Source organism: Natator depressus, chromosome 4, assembly GCF_965152275.1.
Source record: "Natator depressus isolate rNatDep1 chromosome 4, rNatDep2.hap1, whole genome shotgun sequence".
Classification (NCBI taxonomy): domain Eukaryota; kingdom Metazoa; phylum Chordata; order Testudines; family Cheloniidae; genus Natator; species Natator depressus.
In genome coordinates this window covers 116,199,087-116,225,350 of record NC_134237.1, presented here as the reverse complement: position 1 = coordinate 116,225,350, position 26,264 = coordinate 116,199,087, and the positions used below count along the sequence as shown (strand labels likewise).

At 40.2% G+C, this 26,264-nt stretch overlaps 1 protein-coding gene across 5 annotated transcripts in view; it reads left to right on the top strand.

Annotated features, from left to right (window-relative positions):
* JAKMIP1 (janus kinase and microtubule interacting protein 1) overlaps nucleotides 1–26,264 on the top strand; it is a 257,995-nt gene that overhangs the window by 10,697 nt on the left and 221,034 nt on the right. For 4 of the 5 annotated variants that reach the window (XM_074951703.1, XM_074951707.1, XM_074951705.1 and 1 more), the window contains exon 2: nucleotides 3,693–3,837. The exons of the other annotated variant lie outside the window; for it this stretch is intronic. The gene's annotated coding sequence lies outside the window, so the exon portion shown is untranslated. The remainder of the gene's footprint in view (nucleotides 1–3,692; nucleotides 3,838–26,264) is intronic. 5 annotated transcript variants of the gene reach the window in all.

Here is a 26,264-nt window from a genome sequence, read left to right as displayed (position 1 = left end):
ATACATCCCTGGCTGTGTGGCTCCATTGTCTTCGATTGGGTGAGAAGAGATATGGCACATGCCAGTGCAGGCTAAAGTCTGCAGTAACGGCTGTGTTGGTACCCATAAAGGTGGGGAGGAGTCTGTCCTCCGCACCTATGGAGATGCTGAGTACAAAATGCCAAGTGAATGGCCCTTGCCAGGGGCTTGAGAATTTGGTCCTTGTTGAATTATTTTCACTGCCTGGGTATAAGAGACAGAATTCATTTGTATGTGACCACTCTCCTGTACTCCCACTTGGATTTGCATTGTTGGTACATAAAAAAGCATCTCCTCACTTGCCAACTGACCAACTCTGATATAGAAGTTGGAAACAAAATAGACATGGAACTTGATGTCTTTTGTTTTTAGTTATTTTCGTGACTAACCAACCTGTTAGTTAATCTGGATGATATTTCAGAAAAATGAAAATAATATAGTATTTCTACATTTAAAAGAGAAAAGAGTGTAGTGGTTAAAGTAAGAGATAAGCCAAATTGATGAGTTTAGGGTAATTAACATACTAATCCTTCAAGATCTGTGCTGCATGGTCATTTGTAACCACTGGAAAGAGATTCATGGATTCTTTAACAAAAGAGATGTTGGATTTAGTTTTTTCATTGCTTTGTGTGTTGCTGTTACACATTGCCTTGTACACTCTCTGTCACTTTCCAGGTCCTTGTGATATGCCTGAAATGTAATTCAGGAAATCTTGGTATGGTAATCTTAACAAAAACAGTCTTTGTGCCGAGACACATCCCAGACTAATTGTCCTGATGTCCAGAAGTGTTTGGACTGCATATTCATGGTGAAAAAGCAGCACCTTAATTGAGTGATTGACCACATGGTAGAAGAGATAATGGGATTCACAGACTGCCTGATTCCCATCACAGAACAAATCTCTGATCTGTTTGTATGTAATAGTTAAACAAGCTTAGGGCTCAGGCTGCCAGTCACCAAATATATTCTTTTCCTTCCCTCCTCCATTCCCCTTTTTACCCTAATTATTTTTTCAAAGCGAAGCCATTTATTTCTTTAGTCACTCCTGTTTCTGATAAAAAATCTTAAAAGTAAAATAACTATAATAATAATCTACCCTCTGAAGCAGTTTTGTATTTGGTTTGTAGAGGGATACATTGGTGGAAGAATTTTTCACTGAATGATAGCCTTAGCTTTGCTGAGAAATAATTACCATCTGAAGCCAAGATTCCATGTTTATGGTCTGCTGGCCTTGTTTGGCTTTTAGAATTCCATGTCTCTCCTTCATCCCTGTCACAGCTGACGTTCTCCTTTTCTTGAAATCTGCTGACCGGATGTAGCAGCAGAGCCTCGAATCAGAAGGCCCGAGAGAAGATGTGGAAATTTAAAATCCTGGGTCTCCTCACATACCACATTTCTCACTGCTTTTTGTGAATCACATCTCCAGTGTAAAATAGCACCCACTGTGGTGATGCAAAGTGGCAATTTATCACTAGAAACAGCGTTGAGAAAAATAGCCACTGTTACTGAGAAACTTCTAAGGTAAACTAAGATGGTCCATATAACACATACCCTTCAAGTCTGTTGAATCATGTCCTATTTAGAGTGCAGCATAAAGTACTTTAAAAACATTGATATAATATCTTAAGAACATAAGAATGGCCATACTGGGTCAGACCAATGGTCCATCTAGCCCAGTGTCCTGTCTTCTGACAGTGGCCAATGCCAGGTGCCCCAGAGGGAATGAACAGAACAGGCAATCATTGAGTGTTCCGTCCCCTGTCGTCCACTCCCAGCTTCAGGCAATCTTGGCTGTAACCAAACACAGAAACATTAGATACGGATTTTCATGTACTAAACTGATAAACCGATCATCATGTCACATTCTTAATTTTTTTTTTATCAGAGGTGTTCTTCCTTTTCCCATCCCAAGCTGTGATATCACTATCTCCTGCACTCTGCCTTGTCTTTCCAAACCCACAAACCGTGTGTCTTCAAGGGGTCTGGAAGGGGATCTGTGACAAGTGGCCTGGGTCTGAAATGCACGTTTATGAGTGTTTTACTCTCACTTTCCTCCCACTACCCTTTTTATTACCTTTTCTCACTATTTTACGTATGCCTCTTGTCACGATAGCTGTCCTTCTGCATGAAGGAGTGAACTGAGCTCCCTTTAGTGTTTCATTACTGTCAGTCCTGATCATCTGGGAGATGTTGAATGATACAAGGCTGACCTCCTCCCTCAGGTGATCAGTAGTGCCCTGTGCATCTGCCATGTTGGTGGGTGAATGACAGAGCCTGAAACTAGAAGGAAGCGCCCAAGGGGAAATATTCTTTTAGGAAACTAAGCTGTTCCTATGAAAGAATGTTCTTGTTCCAAGGTTTTAAGGCCAGAAGGGACCATTACAATAATTAATCTGATTTTCTACAAAATTCAGGCTGTAGAACTTCACACAGTAATTCCTCCATCAAGTCCAATAACTTGTAATTCAACATGTAGAAAGGCACCCACTCTCAATTTAAAGACCTCAAGTGGTGGAGAATCTACTACTTCCCTTGGTAAACTAATTCAGATGGTTAATTATTCTCATTGGTAAACTGTTCTCTTCTTTTAGTTGGGATAGGCAATGTGGCCTCCTTGATAGAGCACTGGACTAATACTCTGGACACCTTGGTTCTGTAATCAGTTTGTTGGGTGACCTTGGGCAATTCATGTCGCCTCCCTGTACCTTGATTTCCCCATCTGTATAATGGGGAGAATGATACTGACCACCTTTGCAAAGTGCTTTGGGCTTCACTGATGAAAAGTGCTATGGAAAAGCTATATGGTATTATTATTTATTAGTAGCAGTAGTCTGGCTAATTTACTGCAAAGAAAAATAAACCTCCCATGTTACAAATGTGAGTTAATGGAGAAAGAAATTAAGTCATGCATGTATTGAATATATTGATCAAAATCTTTAACTGGAGAGCTCTACGTTGTGCAGCAATTCTCGACAAATAAATTGTTCTCGCTATTGTTTAGAAAGAAGACAAACTAGTGGTCTTACTGCCTGGCATATCTGGTTTAGGCTTTGGTAACTCATTAGAAGATTCTAAAGTATGCAGTATTACATAGATGGGACCTTATCTTGTCAAGTTAAATATAGTGCGCGCTGGTTGTACTGTTAAACTAATATGTGGATAATCCAAAGACACCCTAGTCTAGCTGGACAAACAAATTATCTGACTTGTTCACCTTCTTGGCAAGTTAGAAACACAGCAATTTTTAAAAAAGTGAAGCACAGAGAAAATTGCTCCTGGCTTCTTTATTCATTATATATTTTTTTCCAATTTGTGTGGATTCAAAATTAAACTTTATTTGTATTTATTTATTTTATTTTGTAATTTAAATATTAATTAGTTATTCAGATACAGTGCAACTGTTTGACTACAGATGTATGGTCACTCCAGACTTGCCACTCTGGACACTGCTCTTCATTTCAGTATACCTGCTAATAAAAATACAATCGGCACGATCAAGAAGTGGATCTGACAATTCATTTCTCATGATCTTTCATTGATATAGTCAGCATCCCTTGCTATGTCTTAGGGTCTCATCCTGAGAGTTGCTGCTAACAGGTGCATAGATAAGACTAATTATGAAAATTCATCAGTACAAATACATTATTTTGTTCCATTTTATTTCCATTATGTAGCACCCCATGAGACAAAAGAAAAGAAGTTCCTGACTCATGGAATTTATATGGGCATGATACTGAGAGTTGTTGAGCTCCGACTGAAATCATGTGTCCGATCCTTCACTCTTTGAAGTTGATGAAAGCAGGATTGGACCCATAGATGGTAAGTTGACAGGTATCTGACCTGCATATTTCATACAGTATCTCCCACACCTAAATGCTATATAAATAATGTGGAACAAAATAGCTTGTTAAATATCTGGCAATATAAATAATTATAAGCAGTGTTATCTATGCACTTATCAGTTTTATGTTTCAAGTTAGAATATCTTTTTACAGTGTAGGAGACTGATGATACTAATTACAGTCACTGAGCACAATCCAGGCAGGTATTAAACAAGTTCTTCATCTCCCAAAGCTGTTCAGTCTTGACCTATAGCGAAAAAAAAGTTAATGGATATTCATTTAACTGCAGTATGCATTGTTGTCAAATAAGAAGTTAATATATTTGGTGTACATAAGAACAGACCTGATGGGTCAGAACAATGATCCATCCAGCTCAGTTAACCCGCCAGTGCCAGATATTTCAGAGGGAATGAACAGAACAGGGCAGTTTGTCGAGTGATACAACTCCTGTGGTCCAGTCCCAGCTTCTGGCAGTCAGAGGCTTAGGGACACCCAGAGCGTAGGGTTGCATCCCTGGCCATCTCGGCTAATAGCCATTAATGGATTTATCCCCACAAACTTCTCTAATTCTTTTTTTGAACCTAGTTATACTTTTGGCTTTTGCAACCTCCCCTGGCAACAAGTTCCGCAGGTTGACTATACATTGTGTGAAGAAGTAATTCCTTATGTTTGTTTTAAACCAGCTGCTAATTAATTTCATTGGGTGACCCTTGGGTCATGTGTTTTGTGAAGGGGTGAATAACACTTTCTCCATACCATCCATGATTTTATAGACCGCTATCATATCTTCTCCTTCATTAACTTTTTTCTAAATTGAACAGTCCCAGTCTTTTTAATCTCTCCTAATTTGGAAGCTGTTTCATGCCCCTAATCAATTTTCATCACCTTCTCTGCATCTTTTCCAATTCTAATACGTCTTTTCTGAGATGGGGCAACTGGAACTGCATGCAGTATTCAAGATGTGGGTGTATCATGGATTTATATAGTGGCATTATGTTTTATTATCAATCCCTTTCCTTAAGGATTCTGACATTCTGCTGGCCTTTTGTCTGCCACTGTATATTGAGCAGATGTTTTCAGAGAACTACTCACAATGACTTCAAGATCTTTCTTGAGTAGTAACATCTAATTTAGACCCCCATCATTTTGTATATATAGTTGGGTTTGTTTTTCAATGTGCATTACTTTCACTTATCAACATTGAATTTCACCTGTCATTTTGTTGTCCAGTCACCTAGTTTTGTGAGATGCCTTTGTAATTCTTGACAGTCAGCTTTGGATTTAACAATCTTGAGTAATTTTGTAGTGTCTGCAAATTTGTCGCCTCACTGTTTACCCCTTTTTCCAGATAATTTATGAATATGTTGACCAGCACAGGTCCCTGTACAGATCCTTGAGGGACCCCCGCTATTTACCTCTCTCCATGCTGAAAACTGACCATTTATTCCTACCCTTTGTTTCCTGTCTTTTAATCAGTTACTTATCCATGAGAGGACCTTCCCTCTTATCCCATGACTGCCTACTTTGTTGAAGAGCCTTTGGTGAGGGATCTTGACACAGGCTTACTGAAAGTCCAAGTACACTATAGCCACTGGATCTCTAGTCTATATGTTTTTGACCCCCTCAAAGAATTCTTATAGATTGTTGAGGCATGATTTCCTTTTACAAAAGCTGTATTGACTTGATCCCAACATATCATGTTCATCCATATGTCTGATAATTCTGTTCCATTCTGTAGTTTCAATTAGTATGCCTGGTACTGAAGTTAAGCTTACCAGCCTGTAATTGCTGGGATCGCCTCTGGAGCCTTTTTTAAAAATTGGCATTACATTAGCTATCCAACAGTCATCTGGAATAGAGGCTGGATTTAAGTGATAAGATACATATCATACCACAGTTAGTAATTCTGCAATTTCATATTTGAGTTCCTTCAGAATTCTTGGTTGAATACCATCTGGTCCTGGTGACTTATTACTGTTTAACTTATCAATTTGTTCCTAAACCTCCTCTATTGACACCAGTAATTGGGCATTGTAGGTTATGATTATACACATTAGTCAGATAAACTTAGTGCACTCTTGTCAATGTCTTTGTTTCTAGAAGGTTACAGTTTGGCATGAGGTTGTGGGGAATCTTCTTCTACCTAACTAGCTGAAAAAGTAAAACATGTGGCTGCAGACAGCAGGTGAATCCTGCGACCTGACTGCGAGCCCATTGATGTCAATTCAAAGACTCCCTTTAACTTCATTAGGGTTTGGACTGGGGTAGTTTTACAGATATAATGCTTTCTTTGGTTAAACAGAGTCTCTTCTAATACTTTTTAAAGGGTTCAACTTAGCCCTCGTCTACACTGGGGGGGGGGGCGGGAATCGATCTAAGTTATACAACTTCAGCTACGTGAATAAAGTAGCTGAAGTCGACGTACTTAGATAGACTTACCGTGGTGTCTTCACCGTGGTGAGTTGCCTGCTGCCACTCCCCCGTCGACTCTGCCTGCACCTCTCGTGGTGCTGGAGTACAGGAGACAACAGGAGAGCGCTTGGGGGTCGATTTATCGTGTCTAGACTTGACGCGATAAATCGATCCCCACTGGATTGATCGCTGCCCACTGATCCGGCGGGTAGTGAAGACATACCCTTAGTTCTGTTACGTCAGGTGTCAGATTTCCCTGATATAGTGTCAGTTTCTAGCAGAGAATGCATGAAGACCACGAGCATCAAAGATTTGAAATTCCTCCCTGTTTCACCTTTGGTAATAGTGGTGTCATCCTAGTTCCTAGTGGATATTTGTCCACATCTAAAAATCAACACACAGTTTGTCATGACTGAAAGCCTCAGCTCAAGACTAGAATAGCAGAGATGTTGTATAGTGAGGTAAGTATTCATAATGCATGGCAAAGCTTGTGTGGAGAAGCTTGCACAGTGCCTAGTTCCATTCAGAGCAACCAGACCACAAAGTCAATCAAGCACTAGATTAATCCAAAGTCTTAAATTAACTGATACAAAAGAAATTATTTACTAATTGTAAAAAAAGTTAGGTTTTAAATTTATGGAACACGATGACCTAGAATTGTGGAAACCCTATTTACTATGTGTAGAACAAAATTTTTGCTTGTTGGGATACTTTCATTAGAAATACATCACATTTTTGTGACAGTCCTTGGGAGATTACAGTAAAATTATTCCTAGAGCACTCATTAGGACATACAAACTATGTAAGGCAAAATTATGTAGCAGTTCTCAATTCCTTAAAGGTTAAGTAAAGGGATTAAAATCGATCAGTATGGCTCTTTTTTTCAAGGGAACAGGCATCTGATTCCATTTCACATATAAATGTTTTCAATTATCAAAATTGTGTGTAAAGGTGCTATTATTGTAATACCTGTTGAATGGCAAGACACTCAGTCTTTTCTAAGCATTCTAATAGTTGAACTTGTCCTAGTTTTCTTCCATTCACCATCTGTCAGCTTTCCTTAAGCCGTGCTGTCTAATAATTAAGGGCATGGTTGGCACTGGATAGAATTTATTAACCTTGGCTTTATCTGTAGCTTGGCTAAAGTTAGATTTTTTTTTTATGTCCTTGATTAGCTTGCTGTGTAGAGCTTGTGTTTAGAATCAAGCAGGATATAAAATGGCATTGCACTAATACTATGCTGGGTGTTAAGATGAGGGTCTAAATTCAGCTATGCTTCACAACTACTTGCAGATGTTTCAGAAACATATCTAAATTGTTCCCTTAAAATAAATATGTAGTTTTTTAAAATGTACTTGCAGGTTTAGCTTTTACATGGTTAAATTCCTGCTGGACACGATATAATCAAGGAACATACAAAAAAGTTGGGTTAATCAAAGGCTTTGAGGCTACATAGATCCAGCCCCTCTTTGGAATTAGGTATACGTTTCCGCATCATATATTTTCTTCCAATTTAAGGCTAATAAACAGTGTATAATCTAAACCTTTGTTATTAGCAATTAGTCTCACTTCTGTATAAAGAAATTGCATCTCTCCTAGTTTCTAAATTCTTGTTTCATACAATATTTTAATGCCTCCTTGAAATTAACTAGTATCATTTTTCCTACTCCATTTATAAAATTGTGTATAATGATTAGGGCACTACAGTTGTTTAACACTAGTGTTTCATGATTAGTCCTACCCACTCTGTTGAAGTTCTGAGGAGGATTGGTCTTATGGTTAAGGTACTGGACGGGCGCGAGAGACCTGAGTTCTGTTCCTTGCTCTGCCACAGGCTTCCTGTGTAATCCTGGGCAAGTCACTTAGGGCAAGAGTTTCCAAAGTGATTTTAAGGTGTTTCAAGTTTTTAGTTTCCCAACTTGTGATACTGTAATGAAGGTCTGATTTTTCAGAGGGGCGAGTGTTCAGCACTTACTTAAAGGAGCCTGCTTTTCAGACTCTTCTGCAGAGCACCCAAAAATAAAGGTACCCACGGTACACAGATTGCCTGGCTTAAAATGAAAGTACCCAGGATAACCAGTCACTTTAGAAAATCTTGACTTTGCAATCTTTCTGTACCTCAATTTCCCATTGTTAAAAGTGGGTAATATTTCCTTTAATAGAATCATAGGACTGTAAGGGACCTCGAGAGGTCATCTAGTCCAGTTATCTTTGTCTTGCCTATTTAGATAGTCCCTGCCGTGAAGAAACAATCTCACGCTTTGTGGCCTTTATTAGACTAGGATTTAAAGATGTTATGTTAGCTAACATGTTCTAACTAACATGTTTTAAAACTCTAAAGTAGACATGTATTGCATACTTTAACATGCTATGCTGGGGGAATTAAATCTAGGCTTCCCTGTAGGCTTTAATTCCACCAGTTCAGTACATGTTAAAGGCAACGTGCCTTGTCTATAGTAGACGTAAACCTTGTTCGGAAAAACATGTTTTCTCTGCTTTTGGATTAATCCATTGTGGAGGTGAACCTATGATCTCCATGTGGTTACTCTTAAAGATCACTCTTAAAGAAACTCCAGCTGCAGGCGTGATAAATGCCTATTTGATTAGAGCAGCGGTTTTCCAGAGGGTCTGAGAGTCACGTCCGGGGCCGCCGGCCCTCTGATCAGCTCCTGCCCCTCCCTCCCAGTGCCTCCTGCACACCATGGAACAGCTGTTCAGGAGGTGCTGGTGGGGAGAGGGAGGAGTGGGGAGTGGTGTGGAAAGTGGCAGGGAAGAGGAGGGGCAGGGGTGGGGTGGGAAGAGGTGGGGGTGGGGCCTTGGGGAAAGGGGTGGAGTGGGGGCGGGGCCTGGGGTTGAGTGGGGTTTAACACCCCTGGGGAAAATTAGAAGCTGGCTTGGGAGTCCATTAAACATTTTTCAATAAAAATGGGGGTCCTTGGGTTGCTAAAGATTGAGAGCCATTGGATTAGAGCAATGAATGCACAGGCAACCAGTTTATTTCCAGGTGTATTAAAAGGTGGTGTGTTTGATCGGTAAAGCCCTGTGTGGTAGGTGCCTGGCACTGTGGGATAGCCCCTCTCTTCATGATCTTGTGAACAGTTCCTAGATTTGAATTCCACTCGCAGCATCTGTCTGGGTTTCCATTCCTAGTTTAGATGAGCAGGGTGGACTGCTGGAATGGAGCCGAAAGAGGTTTCATGTGGCCCCTGTGCTGGGCTAAATCCTGGGAGCTGGGGAATGCTGGCCAAACTGCACCTCTCTCCCACAGAAGGCCAATGGGTGCCAGAGACTTTCAAGGGAGGAGCTACCTATTGTCCTTGGTGAGTGTCTCCCTCCCTTGCTGCTGGGATAGGCCCCCTTTCGCTACAGGACCCATCAATTTCCGCCACCTGTTGATGCAGGTGAATGGCATTTCTGATCCCTATCTCTTGTGACTTTTTCAGCCTCTTGAATGTAGTTTCTTTTACTTATTACTGTTAACTTCTTGCACTTCCTTGTTCATCTCTATTGGTTCTACATTCTTAATTTGTTGTTGTTTGGTAGATGGCATATATAAAGTTGGGCATAGTTAATTTTATTTCAGCAGTTTTGTTTTTTCCTCTTAATAACATTTAAATTTTACTTTTGCTACCCCTAGATTCCTCATATCTCTGTACTAGACTTTTGCATTGTTTCCCCAACCTTCCTTATTTCAGATTTATGTTGCTCTTTAGGCACACCTTCCTTATTTCAATTTGGTTTCATTTCAAGTCAAGAATTGCTCTTCTTTTGTGGGTGTTTTTGTCTTTTTTACCTTGTTACAGTGTGTGTGTATGGAATTGATGCCTTCATCATGGCCACTGGATTAGAAGGTTTTCTTTGCTCAAGGACAAAGGGTGGCATTGAACTGCAGAGTGATTCTCTACACCCTAGTGCAGACAATTTGGTATAGTAATTTCGGAGGAGTTAAACTCTATAGTTCATGTTTTGAAATCTTAAAATAAAAAAAGTTATCATTTTTCTATGTTTTCGTTTCTTCCTCTTCCACTGACACTCAGACAGCCATATGTTGGTACAAGATTTACAGGCTGTTGTGTAATTTAATTATGCTTTGCTTTTCTGAACTACCTTTAATTACTGTCCAGTATTAATGTAAGGATTAGCCTACTGACTGTGGAGATTGAGCTGCCCTTACTTGTGGGGGCAGAGTTTGATGCCTGACATCTTTATTAATATAACAACTACCAATGTAGTTATAGCAAATGTGTGTTGGTTAGAAATAAACTATGGAAACTGTTTTAAAAATTTGTTGGTCTCTAAGGTGCCACAAGGACTCCTCGTTGTTTTTGCTTTAAAAAGAGTAAGTTGAAATGGAGGGTTATTCATAACTGTCTTGTTTTTTCAAGTCATTGACTATATCTATGTATTCTGCGACCACCTAGGTCATAGGAGAGTCATTTCATTATGGTTCAATGAGTGGCCCATATCCCAGTGGTGTTCTTATCCCAGTGGTGCTCATCTCCTTTCTGGGCTTTAAATCATTATGTACCTAAATATTAAGTTGAAGTGAACGAGTTTAGTAAGGAATGGTATATAGCCATTGTCGCATATATAATATCTTAAAAGGAAAACTGGAATGATAGTTACCGTATTTCTTTGGTTTGCTAAATATTCACTAATTAGGACTATATCTTTTAAAAACCCATTCTGATTTTGGGAACAATTGTTTCAGTATTTTCATAACACTGTGCAGCCTCTCAGTTGGAACTTGCATTTTACTGATACTTCCCAGCAGGAATCCCATTCTCCAAACGGTTTGAGACAATGAAATTGTTGCTTGGCATTTGAATGCATGTAAATTAGTGTAAGGCAACTTTATATTTAGCATAGTTAAAAATATTTGTTCTACAAAATACTAGTAACTGTCTTAGAAACTGCTTTAAATGTCTCTTATGTTCCGAGGCTGATTTGCATTTCCTGTCTCATATTATCAAGATGACAGCTTCCTGTTTGTTAAATTACTCTTAAATTTAAGACCGCTTTCTTCTTCGTAAATTGACTATTTGATTACATTTTATATTACATTCTTCTTTACCTTTAGAAAGATACTGTTAATGCAGTCTAGTCAGTTTAAAAAAAAATGTGTTAAGCTCGTTCAGGTATTTTACCTGGCTCTCCCAACCTCTCCCCATCAATATATGTCTTTATTGTCACTCTCCTATGTTTTTAAAAGCACATGTTGTTTTCTTCCCTTGTTGTGTGGTGACAGCCCCACAGACACCAGGGAATCTGACTATATATAATGCACAAAGTAAAAAAAACTGGAGAAAAAAAAACAAAGAAAAAAAACCCCTCTCCCACTAATCTCATTCAGTTGTAGAAATCTGTGTTGTTTTTAATATAATGGATGAAAAGATTCTGATGGGAAAGTGAAGTTTTGTTGTTGATGGCACCCCTTTAAGTGGTTGTTCAGGTCCATTACTTGCAGAAACATATGAATGCATTTGGTAGATCTTGAGGAAGATGGAGACAGATGTTACTAATCCTTTTGAATCAGTGATTAGGTTAGATGAGCTTAATTTCTTTCTTTGTTAAAACAAGATGAATAGGAAATGTCATCAAGGCTTAGTCAGAAGACATAACTAAAACCAAAAGAACAACTTTACATACCTGTAAATATCAGCACTCCAGTTTGTTTGCAGCAGGTTGTCTTCTAAACGAGTATCTCCTTTTTAAAGGTTCTTACTGTCTTGAAATATAATAGCTGTGTCAAATTATATTCAGAGTACACCAATATTTGTCTGTATATAGTAGATTTTTGTAAATTGGTCTGCACAGCCGTCTTTGGTATTTGACGATGTTTTTAATCTAATTTGCAAAGACAACTGAAATAGCTTGAAAAATTGAGCAGATAGCAACTAACCAGAGGTGCATACAAACGTTGAAAGTGGGTTTAAGACTAAGTCTCAATTGCAACATGATTGTGAAAAGCCCAATAACTGTCAGCAGATAGGCAGGGAGAGAGTGAGGGGATTTCTTCCAATGTGCTTTTCCTGCCCCCCACGTGAGAATTCTTTCTTTCATATCTTTCTCTGCCTGGTAGGTTTCTTGTTAAATGTGAAACTGCTGCAAAGTATTGGAAGGGATGGAGCTTTCAGTCCCTTCTACTCCTCGAGAGCTTGCTGGCTGATGTTAGGTTGCTGGTCCTCCCCTACTGTACTTTTCCCCCAGCCCTCTTTTTTTGGGCCTTCTTCCATTATAAGTAACTCCACTGCTTTTCTCTATTGTTGCTCATACAATAGCTTTTCCAAACAGCAGCCGATTGAAATTGTCATAATCCTTGACAGATTCAAAGCTACCCTCACAGGATTCTGAATATGATCAGCTGTGAAACTGATTTGAGACTTGCTATTTTCATGCTACAGCTGTTTTCATGAAAAGCTGGGAGTGGCAGCAGAGGGCCTGGAGCTGTCTGCAAAATCAGGCAACGCTATTAGTTCTCATTTGGATTATCATCTTCACATCTATAAGTGCTAGGGTGATAGTGATCTTCTTAAGGCATGGAGAGCTTGCATTTAACACTTAGTTGTGTAATATTTAAGTATAAATAAATTAACACAAATAGGAAGTTTTACTGTGTAATAATCCAGAAAAGGACTAGATGAGACGAGTGTGTGAATATAAATGTAACAAACTTTTTTCAAGTTAAACTAACCAAGAATTATAGTGTGAACATGGCTGGTTCACTGTACCATCTAAAAGTCCCTGCTTTCTTGTGCTGTTGAATGGGAGCTACAATTTCTGAGTCTCTCTCTGCATTGTTGGACAGGAACTGTTGGTAGGAGACATAGAGAAGAGGATGACCAGCTCCTTAAGCACCTGTCTGTAACACATAGGAAAAAATGGTGTGACGTCATGGGGGATCTCTATCTGAATGATGAATGCTGGAGGTCTCAGGCTGCCAGTACTAAAACTTATTTGGAATTTCTAAGTATTCTAGATGATGATTTCCTCACCCAAAAAGTGTTGCATCCAACACAGGGGAGTTTCTATGTTAGACCTGAATACTAGCTTTAGGGAATATAAAGGGAATTTCAATTTTTGCTATAGATTCATAGATACTAAGGTCAGAAGGGACCATTATTATCATCTAGTCTGACCTCCTGCACAACTCAGGCCACAGAATCTCACCCACCCACTCCTGCAAAAAACCTCTCACCTATGTCTGAGGTATTGAAGTCCTCAAATCGTGGTTTAAAGACCTCAAGGAGCAGAGAATCTTCCAGCAAGTGACCCGTGCCCCATGCTACAGAGGAAGGCGAAAAACCTCCAGGGCCTCTTCCAATCTGCCCTGGAGGAAAATTCCTTCCCGACCCCAAATATGGCGATCAGCTAAACCCTGAGCATATGGGCAAGATTCACCTGCCAGATACTACAGAAAATTCTTTCCTGGGTAACTCAGATCCCACCCCATCTAACATCCCATCACAGGCCATTAGGCCTATTTACCATGAATATTTAATTACCAAAATCACGTTGTCCCATCATACCATCTCCTCCATAAACTTATTGAGTTTAATCTTAAAGCCAGATAGATCTTTTGCCCCCACTGCTTCCTTTGGAAGGTTATTCCAAAACTTCACTCCTCTGATGGTTAGAAACCTTCATCTAATTTCAAGTCTAAACTTCCTGGTGGCCAGTTTATATTAATTTGTTCTTGTGTCCACATTGGTACTGAGCTTAAATAATTCCTCTCCCTCTCTGGTATTTATCCCTCTGATATATTTATAGAGAGCAATCATATCTCCCCTCAACCTTCTTTTAGTTAGGCTAAACAAGCCAAGCTCCTTGAGTCTCCTTTCATAAGACAAGTTTTCCATTTCTCGGATCATCCTAGTTGCCCTTCTCTGTACCTGTTCCAGTTTGAATTCATCTTTCTTAGACATGGGAGACCAGAACTGCACACAGTATTCCAGGTGAGGTCTCACCAATGTCTTGTATAACGGTACTAAAACCTCCTTATCCCTACTGGAAATACCTCTCCTGCGAGTGGAGGTTGGTTCTGCTTAGTAGCCAGGCAAGGAACAGCTGGCTAGTGGATAGACCCTGTGCTGCTCTTACCTGGTGCAAGCACTTAGATATCCTACGACTGTACTGAAAGCAGGGAAAAGATTCCATTTTAATATAAGCAGCTGGGAATGTCCTACAAAACCAGGACATTTAAAACTGGCACATCATGTCATTTGAGGCTCTTTTGATATTTCATGTTATCAGGATGGTAAAAAGTATTTTGTTGTCAGTACACTGTAGCAAAACATACTTCCTGTAGGATGATAAATGACATTTTTATTACTGTATGACACTGGTAAATAAAGTCAGTTGTCCTAGGATTATTTTTTTAAAAAAATATTCTATAATGAGATTTTATTGAGATGTGAGAGATTAAATCATGTTACTTTATATATTGCTCATGTGTCTGTTTGAAGGATTGCTACTTTGAATGAAAGGATTTGCTAGAGGGTAAAATTTCCTTCTGTGGTTACTGAAAATATTAAGGTTTATCTTCCGTGGTAAAATTTCAGTGTTTGTAAAAATTACATACAATTGACTGTATTTTCTACTATTTTTACTACATACATCTTGCTTCCTCACTGTTTTATCAGAACAGAGGTCTTCCAGGTCTTCCAAACAGATGTGTACATTGTAGGCTTTCATATTTGTAATGGCTTTGCTGCCTGTCTCTCTGGAGTTGCTAAAAGTGCTTTTGAGATGTTTGAATGTTACCAAGTGTCACAGTTTGGAATTTCAGAAAGAGAAGGGCAGGCAAAAGTTAGACATACATGCTGAAACAGTTTGGAATCTGGGTGACATTTTTAAATTTGGATTTGTGATTTTGAAAGAAAATCTTTTTTCATGCAAGAGGAAAAAAGAAATAAATAGTCCAGGACTTACCCTATTTTGCAGATACTGGGCTAATGTGCATCCTAGATAAATCATGTGGTAGTTTTCCTGAATTACTTTACAGTATGGAAATTCCACAGTAGAAGGGAAAACTTCTCTTAGAGATGCTTAAAATGTTGATCTGACTTTTTGCTGCATGTTGGGTTGTGTCTCAGTGATTATGGGTTGGGACATGTTTGAGTTCTTTTATCCTTGATTATTGCTAGATGCAGCTCTACACACAGGCATCAGTGTTGGAAGACACAAGTAGGACTGATGCTGTACGTCAGTGGCTCTCAAGTAGGTGTCTGGGGCCCCCTAGGGGGGCCATGAACAGGTTTCAGGGGAGCTACCAAGCAGGACCAGTATTAGACTCACTGGGGCCCAGGGTAGAAAGCTAAAGCTGAAGCCACGGCCCTGAGCCCTGCCACCCAGGGCTGAAGCCGACGCCTGAGCACTGTAGCTTTGCGGGAGCCCCTGTGGCATGAGGCCCCAGGCAATTGCCCTGCTTGCTACCCCCTGACACCAGCCCTGGCTTTTATATGCAGAAAATCAGTTATTGTGGCATAGGTGGGCTGTGGGGTTTTTATAGCATGTTGTGAGGGGGGAGGGGGCTCAGAAAGAAAAAGGTTGAGAACCCCTGCTGTACATCGTATTTTGAGATGGAGAATGCTTAGACAAAACAGTATTGTTTAGATTAATGTGATACCCTTTTATTACCTTTTGAAATATCCTGACTTATTGCTCAGCATTACTATTTATATTAGGCCCATGAGTCCTTTTAAGCACTTAAATAGGAAATATGTTAACACTGTTACAATGAACATGTTTAGCCACCATTTAAAAACTGATTTACCAGTAGTTATCATACTTAATCTTGAGTGAATCTTAGATGTCACTTTGTGGCAACTTGAGGCAAGTGTTGAGTTTTTATAGTTACCAATCCATGTCTATCTTGTGTTGAGTAAGATGGATGTTGGCCCAGTCATAATGCTACTATATAAATCCATGGTGCACCCTCATCTTGAATACTGTGTCCACTTCTCGTTGCCCAATTTCCAAAAGGATATAGTGGAACTTGAAAAGGTTCCAGAGAAGGGCAACAAAAATGATCAAGGGTATGGAACGGTTTCCATACGAGGAGAAACTTAAAAGATTCGGGCTGTTCAGTTTAGAAAAGAGACCGCTATGAGGAGGATATGATAGAGGTCTCTAAAGTCATGAATGATGTGGGGAAAAGTGAATTGAGAAGTGTTATTTACCCCTTCCCACAATAAACCCCCCCCAGAGGTCTCCCAATGAAATTAATAGGCAGCAGACAAACAAGAGCAAATACTTTCTCACACAATGCACATTTAACTAATGGAACTCATTGCCATGGGTGGTTGTTATGACCAAAAGTGTAATGGGGTTTAACCCCCCCACACACAAATGAGTTAATGGAGGATATGTCCCTCAATGGTTGTTAGCCAAGATAGTCAGGGATGCAGTCCCATGCTTGGGGTGACCCATAACCTCTGTCAGAAACCAGGAGGGAAAGATAGGTGTGGATCACTCCATTGCATTGTTCAGTACACTCACACTGAAGGTCTGGTACAGGCCACTGTCAGAAACATGATACTGGGCTAGATGGGCCATTAATTTGACCCAGTATGGCAGTTCTTATATTCTAGTGAGAGATTCCATTCCTGTTGATGTCTGTGGGATTTGGATTAGACCCATAATCCGTCTTTTTCTATCTTTTTAAATATAGTTTTATTTTGTAGTGAATTTGGGTGCTCGTGAAAGATGCAGTTGTCCCTATAACACACTGCTACTGTTCCTCTTCCTTATTTTCAAGGGATCACTTCTAACCATGAGTAGTTCAATGATCATTCAAGTCCTTGACTACTCTGAGATGCAGCAAGAATTCCATTTGTGATAATTGTATTATGATGTAGACCAGTGGTTTTCAAACTGTGGCTCACGACCCAGTACTGGGTTGCGGAATGTAAGGCACTGGGTCGTGGCAGCTCTGGTCAGCACCGCTGACCGGGCCTTTAAAAGTCCCATCGGCGGTGCTGCCTGGCTAATGCAGGCTAGTCCCTACCTGTTCTGTGCTGCGCTCCAGAAGTGGCCAGCTGCTGGTCTGGCTCCTAGGCGGGGGGCGGGGCGGCAAGGGACTCCATGCACTGCCCCTGCCCTGAGCACTGCACTCCCATTGGCCGGGAATTGGGGGGTGGTGGTGCCTGTGGGGGAGAGCCGCATGGAGCCGTGTGCGCGTGTATTAATCTTACTTATAATATCTGTATTATGTGTTATAAGGTCATATTTTATGTGTTTGCTCTGTAACTGTAAAAGTGTTTGCTAAAACTGTAAAAGCCCACAGGCAGGAGAGAAGCATTACCAAGTGTGAAATACTAGTTTACCACAAGAAGTGTCATCTTCTGCCCAACAAAAAAGGTGGTTGTTGTACATCAGTGGACAAACAACTTTGTTGATTGTTTTTCCCAGACCCCCAAAAAAGGGATGGGCACAAACACTCATCACCTCACATGTTGATCTCTGGCACAAGGGAGTAAAAATCCCTGTCAAGAAGAAATTGTCATCGCTATGCTGCTTGGAATTTGAAGAGGGCAATATTTCTAAGCATAAGCAAAGGGTCTACAAACTGCTTAGCTTGAGTTAGCCTTAAAGGACATATAGAACCTGTACATTACAGCAGCTTCTATTACTTCTTGGAACCTGAGACTGTAACTCATGTGTGTATGTGTTTACTTTCTTTAACCTTGTAAATAACTTTTGTTTCCTTTTCTTAGTTAGTTAGTTTATTACAGGATTGGCTACAAGCGTTGCCTTTCGTGTGTGATCTGAGGTGCAGTTGACCTGGGAAAGTGCTTGGTCATTTGGGACTGGGAGTAACCTGAATATTTTTGTGATAGATGGTCCTTTACACCAAAAATCACAAAGGCAGGCTTGTCAGGGTGGGCAAGATAGACTGGCGTGCCCAAGGGGACTGTCTGTGACTCCATCATAAGGCTGTTATAGTGCTTGAGGAGTTCACACTTGATACTTGATTGGTGAAATCTAATTATAGAACACACAATCTGGGGTTTATGCCCTGTTTCTTAACCGTCTGTCCTGAGTTGGCAGTCATGCTCGTGAACTACTCTAGACAGCTCGACAGAGGGGGATTTCCCTTCCCCTGGGATTTGTGCCTTTTTTGAGCCCTTGATTCAATGTATTAATCAGCAATTTCAGCAGCCTCCTAAACTGTGGGAGGTATTTTTTGTCAGATGGAAAAAGTAGAATTATTTTTCCTCCTTGGCTTCTTTCACATACAGCAACCATACGTATCATTTACAATAATAGTAAGCTAAAAAAATCTGGTTTATTTTTTTTTTAAGTTTGCCGTGTCCCTTTTGAAGATAACTTAATTACATATAATATTGACAGTTACTCTTTGGAAGTTTCACCCAGGATTTCAGGTTTTCTGTCTCATCATTACCATGGCAAATCTCAAGGGGAAGTAGCTTCCTTGCAGATCAAGCGCTACCGGATGAATCTCTGGCTAGGTCTTAAGTCTTTAAGACTGACTGGCTGGATATTCAGATTACGTCCATCATTGGTGCTGTTATCATGCCGCCGTATTTTTGGGTGACCATGTGATTGCTGGCCATGTAGTGACATTCCTTGGTAAACATGCTTTGTAATTTGTTGGTCTTCCATCCTAATAAGCTGTCCATACCAAGAAAGCTGATGGAACCAAAACAGTGCTGATAGAGGTGGTTTCTGGGTTTGGCTACAAATGTCATTGCTGATGATGTCCTTCCACTTTCTCCTCTACTGGAAAATACAGTCCTATAAAAAGTATTCAGTTTTTCGTATTATGTTAAAGGACTTTCCCAAAATGCTGTATTGTAGTTCTGAACTTCTACCACTAGATGTTACCTTTTATAATGCATGTTCTCTGTGAATTTAAACTATACAATATTTATCCCAGCCAAGATATTTAGTGATATCAAAATATAGCTCCTATAGCTTTGAATTAATTTCTAGGTTTAAGAAACGTTTTAATACAAGTATATTTGTATCAAAATATTTAATATTGGACTACTTAAAAGGAAAAAAGTGAGTTTGGGGTCATCCTATTGCAATCAACTTGCGTACTGCTGGTGAGTGAGAATAGGTTACCATGGAATGATGTATGCTACTTGTATGGTAATGACTACGTTATTGATATAAGTTTCCACTAGCAATACTGTAGTTCATTATTTCTAAGAGTTAGAAGCAGTTCGATGCGTGTGGTGATGATAAATGCTAAGACTCACAAACAGTGCATCTCCCAGCCGTGAATACTTTATGAATATTTTTAGCATACTAATAAAATTGTTCATGCCTTTCTTTGCCTGAGAGAATTGCTGCTTCCATTGCACATCAGTAGTCTTAATGTGATTGGATGTAGGCTCTCTGATGATAAACCAGCATGCTTCTCAGGTTTATTTGTGGCTACAGCAATTCTAAAACCTTTGCAGTTACACTGCATACTTTTAACCAGCTGAATCCCTGATCAGGTAGGAGAAAATATGGAAAGAGCAAAGCTAGAAACCTTTGGAAATAATTAACACCTTTAATCAATTATCCTCAGTAATTGTGGTGTAAAAGTCAGGCTGATATGCTGCTGTGTGGTGTTCATTTTGTTAGGGAAGCCCAGTGAAGTGCACTTCAGAACTATTTTTTATTTGGATACTTAATCATGTATTGATATCTTTCTCTTGGAAGCTACTTACAAAATTTAAGTGTTCAGTGCTAAGAAAGTTCTAGCCATCTTTAATAAATGGACTGGTCAAAGCAGAGAACAAGTGCAGGTCTTGATGGATGTTGTCTATGAAAATGAATTAAACGAAAAGATTTAGAAAAGCCTTTCTACCCATCACCATTAACATTTTAAATGTTTATTCTGTAGCCTGAATATCCAGAGATAATACCATAATGAGTCTTTGAAGTGCCTGAAAGTAACACACAAACAGTACTCCTTGCTATTCGATTTTGCTGAGTCAGCAGAAGTAAATGAAAGCCCATAGAATAAACTCAGGAGTATAACTCAAGGGGTGGCCCTGAAGTCTTTAGAATTTCTCTATGCATTTATACTATACTTAGCATCATAGTAGCAGTATCTAGCCCAGGCTGAGGAAGCCAATGATCCAACCAGTGGACCAAATATGGTGATGAATCCTGGTCATGTGCCACCTGAGGCATGTTGCGCATACACTAAGAAGAAGCGCCTAACAAGGTTATCGTTTCTACACTAGAAAGGTCCATACATTAATATCTTCCCTCTTTCCCCGAACCATCCAGGGCATTTAGAAAAAAAAGTAATTTTAGCTTCCCTTAGGCCTTCAAAGATCTGATTCCAGGAGGTGTTGCAAAATATATCCAGATACATGGTGTAGGAGAATACGAATTACTATGGAACAATAGTAAAGACAAATCTAGGCAAGCAATAAAAGAACCAAAGCATAATGCTTATACTGAGGTGGAGGAAGAAATGTGAGGAGAGGGAAGAAAGGAGGATCAGAGAGCCGGAATTTTAAACTGTGTTCCAGATTATACAGAAGGGGTCTTCTACTGTATCAATAATTGGGTTGGAGATATAGTAATGGTGGCTATAGTGGAGATTTGAGAAGCAAGGGAAGTCCCAAACTGCCTTAAAAATTATGAAATTAGAAAAAAATTGGGGTTCTTTTCATTTGGTTTCTGGGTGTTAGGGCAAACTTGGGTCATATCTCCCCAACTATAAGGGCTAGAACCCTTTTTTCCCCAAAGTGAAAGATGAGATTCTCACATAATCACTTATCTCCAGCAACTGCGGGTTTAAACTAAGATGCCAAAGATCTCAAAAGTTGAGTCACTGAGTCATCCTGAAGCATTTTTTTAAATTTCTGTTATCCAGAATGTCAAGTTTGGCTTATTGCCTGTATTTGTAAAGATACTGAGTGCTGTTTCAAGTACGAATGATCTGTTCAAATGCCGCAATCTAAGCCATGCACATGCACCAGATTTTAAGTGAAGACAATAAGTGACTCTCCCAGTTGCTGTATCAGGTGTGTTGCCTACAAAACTGCTCAGGAACAATTTGTATAACATTTTCAAAATTGATCTAAATTGCAAGAATATAGTGTGCTGTGATGATTCTGGAATGCCAACCCCAGTACTCGTAGAAATGATCTTTTGCACATGATCTTTCTATGAGACTGTGACGGGGTGGACTAGTCCCAGAGCACTTCTAGTGGAGACCTTAGGGTCCTGCTACACCCAGTCCCAGAGAGAAAGAGAAGAGAAGTTCTCTAAGTGGCTTAGAGTGGCTGCAGGAATGGCCAATCAGGGGCCAGGAGGGCCATATAAAAAGGAGCAGCAGCAGAGCCAGTCAGTCAGTTGCTGCTTGGAGCTGGCTGGTAGAAAGACAGGCAGGATCATGGACAGCTCAGTGTAGGCAGGGACTGGGGGAGCAAGAGAGCACCTGACTGGGTGCTGGGACTGAGTAAGGACTGAGCCCTGGGAGGGCTGCAGGAAGATAGTGTCTCCAGGGAAGAAGCCCTGGGGGTATGGCCCCATATCAGGGCCAGAACTACTTAAAGACTGAGTCAAGGGAGAGCTAGAGAGACACCAACCGAAGGGTACTGAGAGAGGCTCTTGGTGGACTGTATACCTTGGAAGGGGTGTCTTCTGATTCACATATAGACTGTGTGAGAGACTCCACCACCGACTCGGGTCACCAGAACTGAAAGACTGCAGACACACCTGACCAGAAGGGGGTGCTTGCAAGAGGTGGATGCAGTGCCATTATAGTGAGACACCTTTGTCCCTATGTTGTCAGCAATTGTTCAATTTATTTGGCATCCTCTGTAGACCAGGGTAATTTATTTTATGAGATGAACAGCATCATAGATAGCTTGCTGATGTGTGTCTGTAAAAGTGGTCTGTATATCTTACTTTGCTCAAGTCTAGAGGATATTTCTTTTTCACCATTCCCTCCCCACCTCTCTAACAATCATGAATATGTAAATAAAAATGAAATGCTAGTTAGTGGTGGTACAAAGGAGGGGGAATGGGGCAGGAGTGTATGTGTGTTTGTTATTGAGCAAACGTCTGCAGTTTAGGTTTGAAGGTTGGCTTTTAGAGATCTGAATGAAGGAGGTGTATATGAAATGTGATGTTGACAACAAAGCAATAGGCTTCTTTTATATCAAAGGGTGGGATTATCCTCTCTATCTGTACTGTCTGAAGTACATGGGACCAATGAGGTGTGTTCTGTTTTCCCCAGAGTATTTACAACTTGTGACTGGTTGCTCTTTCGATGTCACAATTCCAATTGCAACCCAGTTTTTAAATTGCCCACCACATATGAAGAACACCTGTAAGCACAGTATATGCAGTTGCAGCCTCTTGTTCTCCTACAAAAGAGCCAACTTATGTCATCCACTTATTTATGAGAGTTTTATGTCTGTAAAACTCTTTGAAGATGAAAAATGTTATATTATTGCTATGTAGTAGGATTAGGCTGGGTCATTGCCAGAGGTGCATAATAATAATTAAATTGCGATACAATGACTACCTATTTTATGTCCTAAATAATGCCCCAGAAGGAGGACTGTAGTCTTCTCCCAACTGGCCACAATAATTTGCATCTGTTTTCAGAAATAGAAAAAACAATTAGCCCCCCTACGTTTTAGACTCTGAGAAGTATACCCAAAAAGTGTTGCATACTATGGAATACCCAGATGAAACCGCATACAATAGTCCATAGCAAAGGCTGTGATGAGAGGAGAGAGATGTAGTATTGCATGTAACTTCTTCTGCATCACTCTGTGTCCAGGGTATTTTTTAAAGTGGAGTTTTAAAGTAAAATAAAAGTGTTTTTTAAGTCTTAAAAGTGGGAACTCATCAGAGATATTACATTTCTGTTCTGCTTCCAAGCCCATTTTATGTTAATGGAAGTTATGGATCATTATCTGACTCAGAGGAATGGACTACTTATAGAAGGACACAACTTAGAGGAAAAAAATGAAAAGAAGCAATATTGCAAAAATTGATGGTTACAAGAATCAAGCTTAGTGATATTATTAAAGGTACAGGTAGATTCTGTTTTGCAAGTGGACATGTGATCTCGTGATTAAATTGGAGGACTGGGAGTTGGAAATCGTGAGGATTTTTTTCTGCATCTGCTGTCTTAAGTGTATTTTAACTTCTGTGTGCCTCTATTTTTTTGATTTTTAAAATGGATATAATACTTGTCCACTTACAATGTAGTGAAGCTAAAATGACATTTGTAAAGCCCTTTCGTTTTCTGTAGCGACTGTCTTCTAAAAATCTTGAAGTTGTACTTAATATTATGATTTTTGTATGATTTTTGTCCTTTTGGAGAGGACAAGGACCTTGTAAGTTATGTAATAATATTAATAATCTCTTTATAAAAGCCTTCCCTTTATTTCTTCAGGATAGTGGATATGTTTATTAACATGGCTGGGAAATTTGAGCGGCTTTCTAAATGTTCTATTAGGGTTGACTGCAAAACTAAAATGTAAAAATGCAAGGACCTTGAAATACCTTTCTCTGAGGCTATTATGTATTGGCCTTGGTCTCTTATGCATAGTTGTCAACATATTGCATTTCTGACTACTATGTCTTTTCTGTGTTCAAATCTTCCTGATAAGTTAGTCTTGTCTTTTGTGGAGAAGGAAAATTATAAAACACACAGTTGGATACAGTACTAGCTGTGTTTTGATGGAGAACACTTGGACTCCAAGAGTTCACAGATGAGTTGGAAGGCAAGAAAACCCTGAACTAGGATACAGATTCTTATGTCCTTTCCAATTTACTTTATTGGAAGAATGAATTACTTTGAGAAAAAGGTGACTTTGTGATTAAGGCACTGTGAGATAACTGGCTCTGTGGATACGGGGAAAGCGGTGGACATGATATACCTTGACTTTAGCAAAGCTTTTAATACTATCTCCCACAGTATTCTTGCCAGCAAGTTAAAGAAGTATGGATTTGGATGAATGGACTACAAGGTGGATAGAAAGCTGGCTAGATTGTTGGGCTCAATGGGTAGTGATCAACGGCTCGATGTCTAGTTGGCAGCCGGAATCAAGCAAAGTGCCCCAGGGATCAGTCCTGGGGCTGGTTTTGTTCAATATCTTTGTTAATGATCTGGATGATGGGTTGGATTGTACCCTCAGCAAGTTGGCAGATGACATGGAACTGGGGGAAGAGGTAGATACGCTGGAGGGTAGGGATAGGGTCCAGAGTGACCTAGACAAATTGGAGGATTGGGACAAAAGAAATCTGATGAGGTTCAACAAGGACAAGTCCTGCACCTAGGACAGAAGAATCCCTGCTACAGGCTGGGGACCGACTGGCTAAGCAGCAGTTCTTCAGAAAAGGACCTGGGGATTACAGTGGACGAGAAGCTGGACATAAGTGAACAGTGTGCCCTTGCTGCTAAGAAGCCTAACAGCATATTGGGCTGCATTAGTAGGAGCGTTGCCAGCAGATTGAGGAAAGTGATTATTCCCCTCTCTTCGGCACTGGTGAGGCAATATCTGGAGTATTGCGTCAGTTTTGGGCCCCCCACTACAGAAAGGATGTGGGCAAATTGAAGAGAGTCCAGTGGAGGGCAACAAAAATGATTGGGGTCTCGGGCACATAACTTATGAGGAGAGGCTGAGGGAACTGGGCTTATTTAGTCTGCAGAAGAGAAGAGTGAGGGGGGTGTTAGAGAGCTTATTCCTTCACTCTCCCACTTTCCTGGTCCTTCTCGCGTGAACAGAGAGCAACAATACCCGAAGTCCGAAGGTGCAAACAATTCGATGTTTATTGGGGTGAACTTCCAGCAAGCTTAAATACAAGTTCCTTTTTCCTTATTTTCGAATCCCAACTTACTTCCTGTTTGCCCCTAATTTATATAGTAATATTCTTAGCTATACCTTAACCAATCATTCTACTGAAATTTAACTAACCAATCCTAACATATTGTAACATGATTAGCTAACCAATTATATCCCACCACCTTCATTAGATTACACCCAGCAAAATTAATTATACAGCAGACAGAAGCAATCACAGAACCAGACAGAGATTATACAGACAAACAATAGCAAAGTGGGAACTATAATGACAAAACAATACAGAAGTGAGGATTTCACATCCCAGCTATTGATAAGTGAGTCTTGCCAGACAGGATGCTATCAAACTAAGTTTCCTTTTACATTTTCTAGGCACTTCCCTTTCTCTGGAGGTGATAGGCACTATCAGGACAGGATTGTATTCCTAACAGCCCAATAGCACCTTCTTTCAATGTGACTAGTTTGGAATGTGAGGATGTGACCGGTCGCTTCCTGGCTTATGGCTGCCTCTGCTGCTTAGCCAAAGGCCTTAGCCTAAGAACAGGGCCTCAAACAGTCACAGTAAGAGAGGGCCCTTACACCAGCAGACAGTGATTTTGATTCTTTCTTTTATACCTCTAGAACTAGCCAAGTGATAAGAATACCCCTAAATTCTTAAAGTACAGGCTTTTGCAGACAGGCCTGAATATCTATATCCTAACAGAGGGATTTGATAGCAGCCTTCAGTTACCTGAAGGGGGGGGCGGGTTCCAAAGAGGATGGAGCCAGGCTGTTCTCAGTGGTGGCAGATGACGGAACAAGGAGCAATGGTCTCAAGTTGCAGTAAGGGAGGTCTAGGTTGGATATTAGGAAAAATTATTTCACTAGGAGGGTGGTGAAGCACTGGAATGGGTTACCGAGGGAGGTGGGGGACTCTCCATCCTTAGAGGTTTTTAAGGCCCGGCTTGACAAAGCCCTGGCTGGGGTGATTTAGTTGGCGTTGGTCCTGCTTTGAGCAGGGGGTTGGACTAGATGACCTCCCGAGTTCTCCTCCAACCCTAATTTTCTATGATTCTCTGGACTGGCACTTGAGAGACTTGGGTTCATTTCCTGATTCTTTCATAGACTGGCTGTGTGACCTTAGTCAAGTCAGTTAATCTTTGCCTCAATTCCCCACCTGTAAAATGGTATAATACTTCCTTTCTCC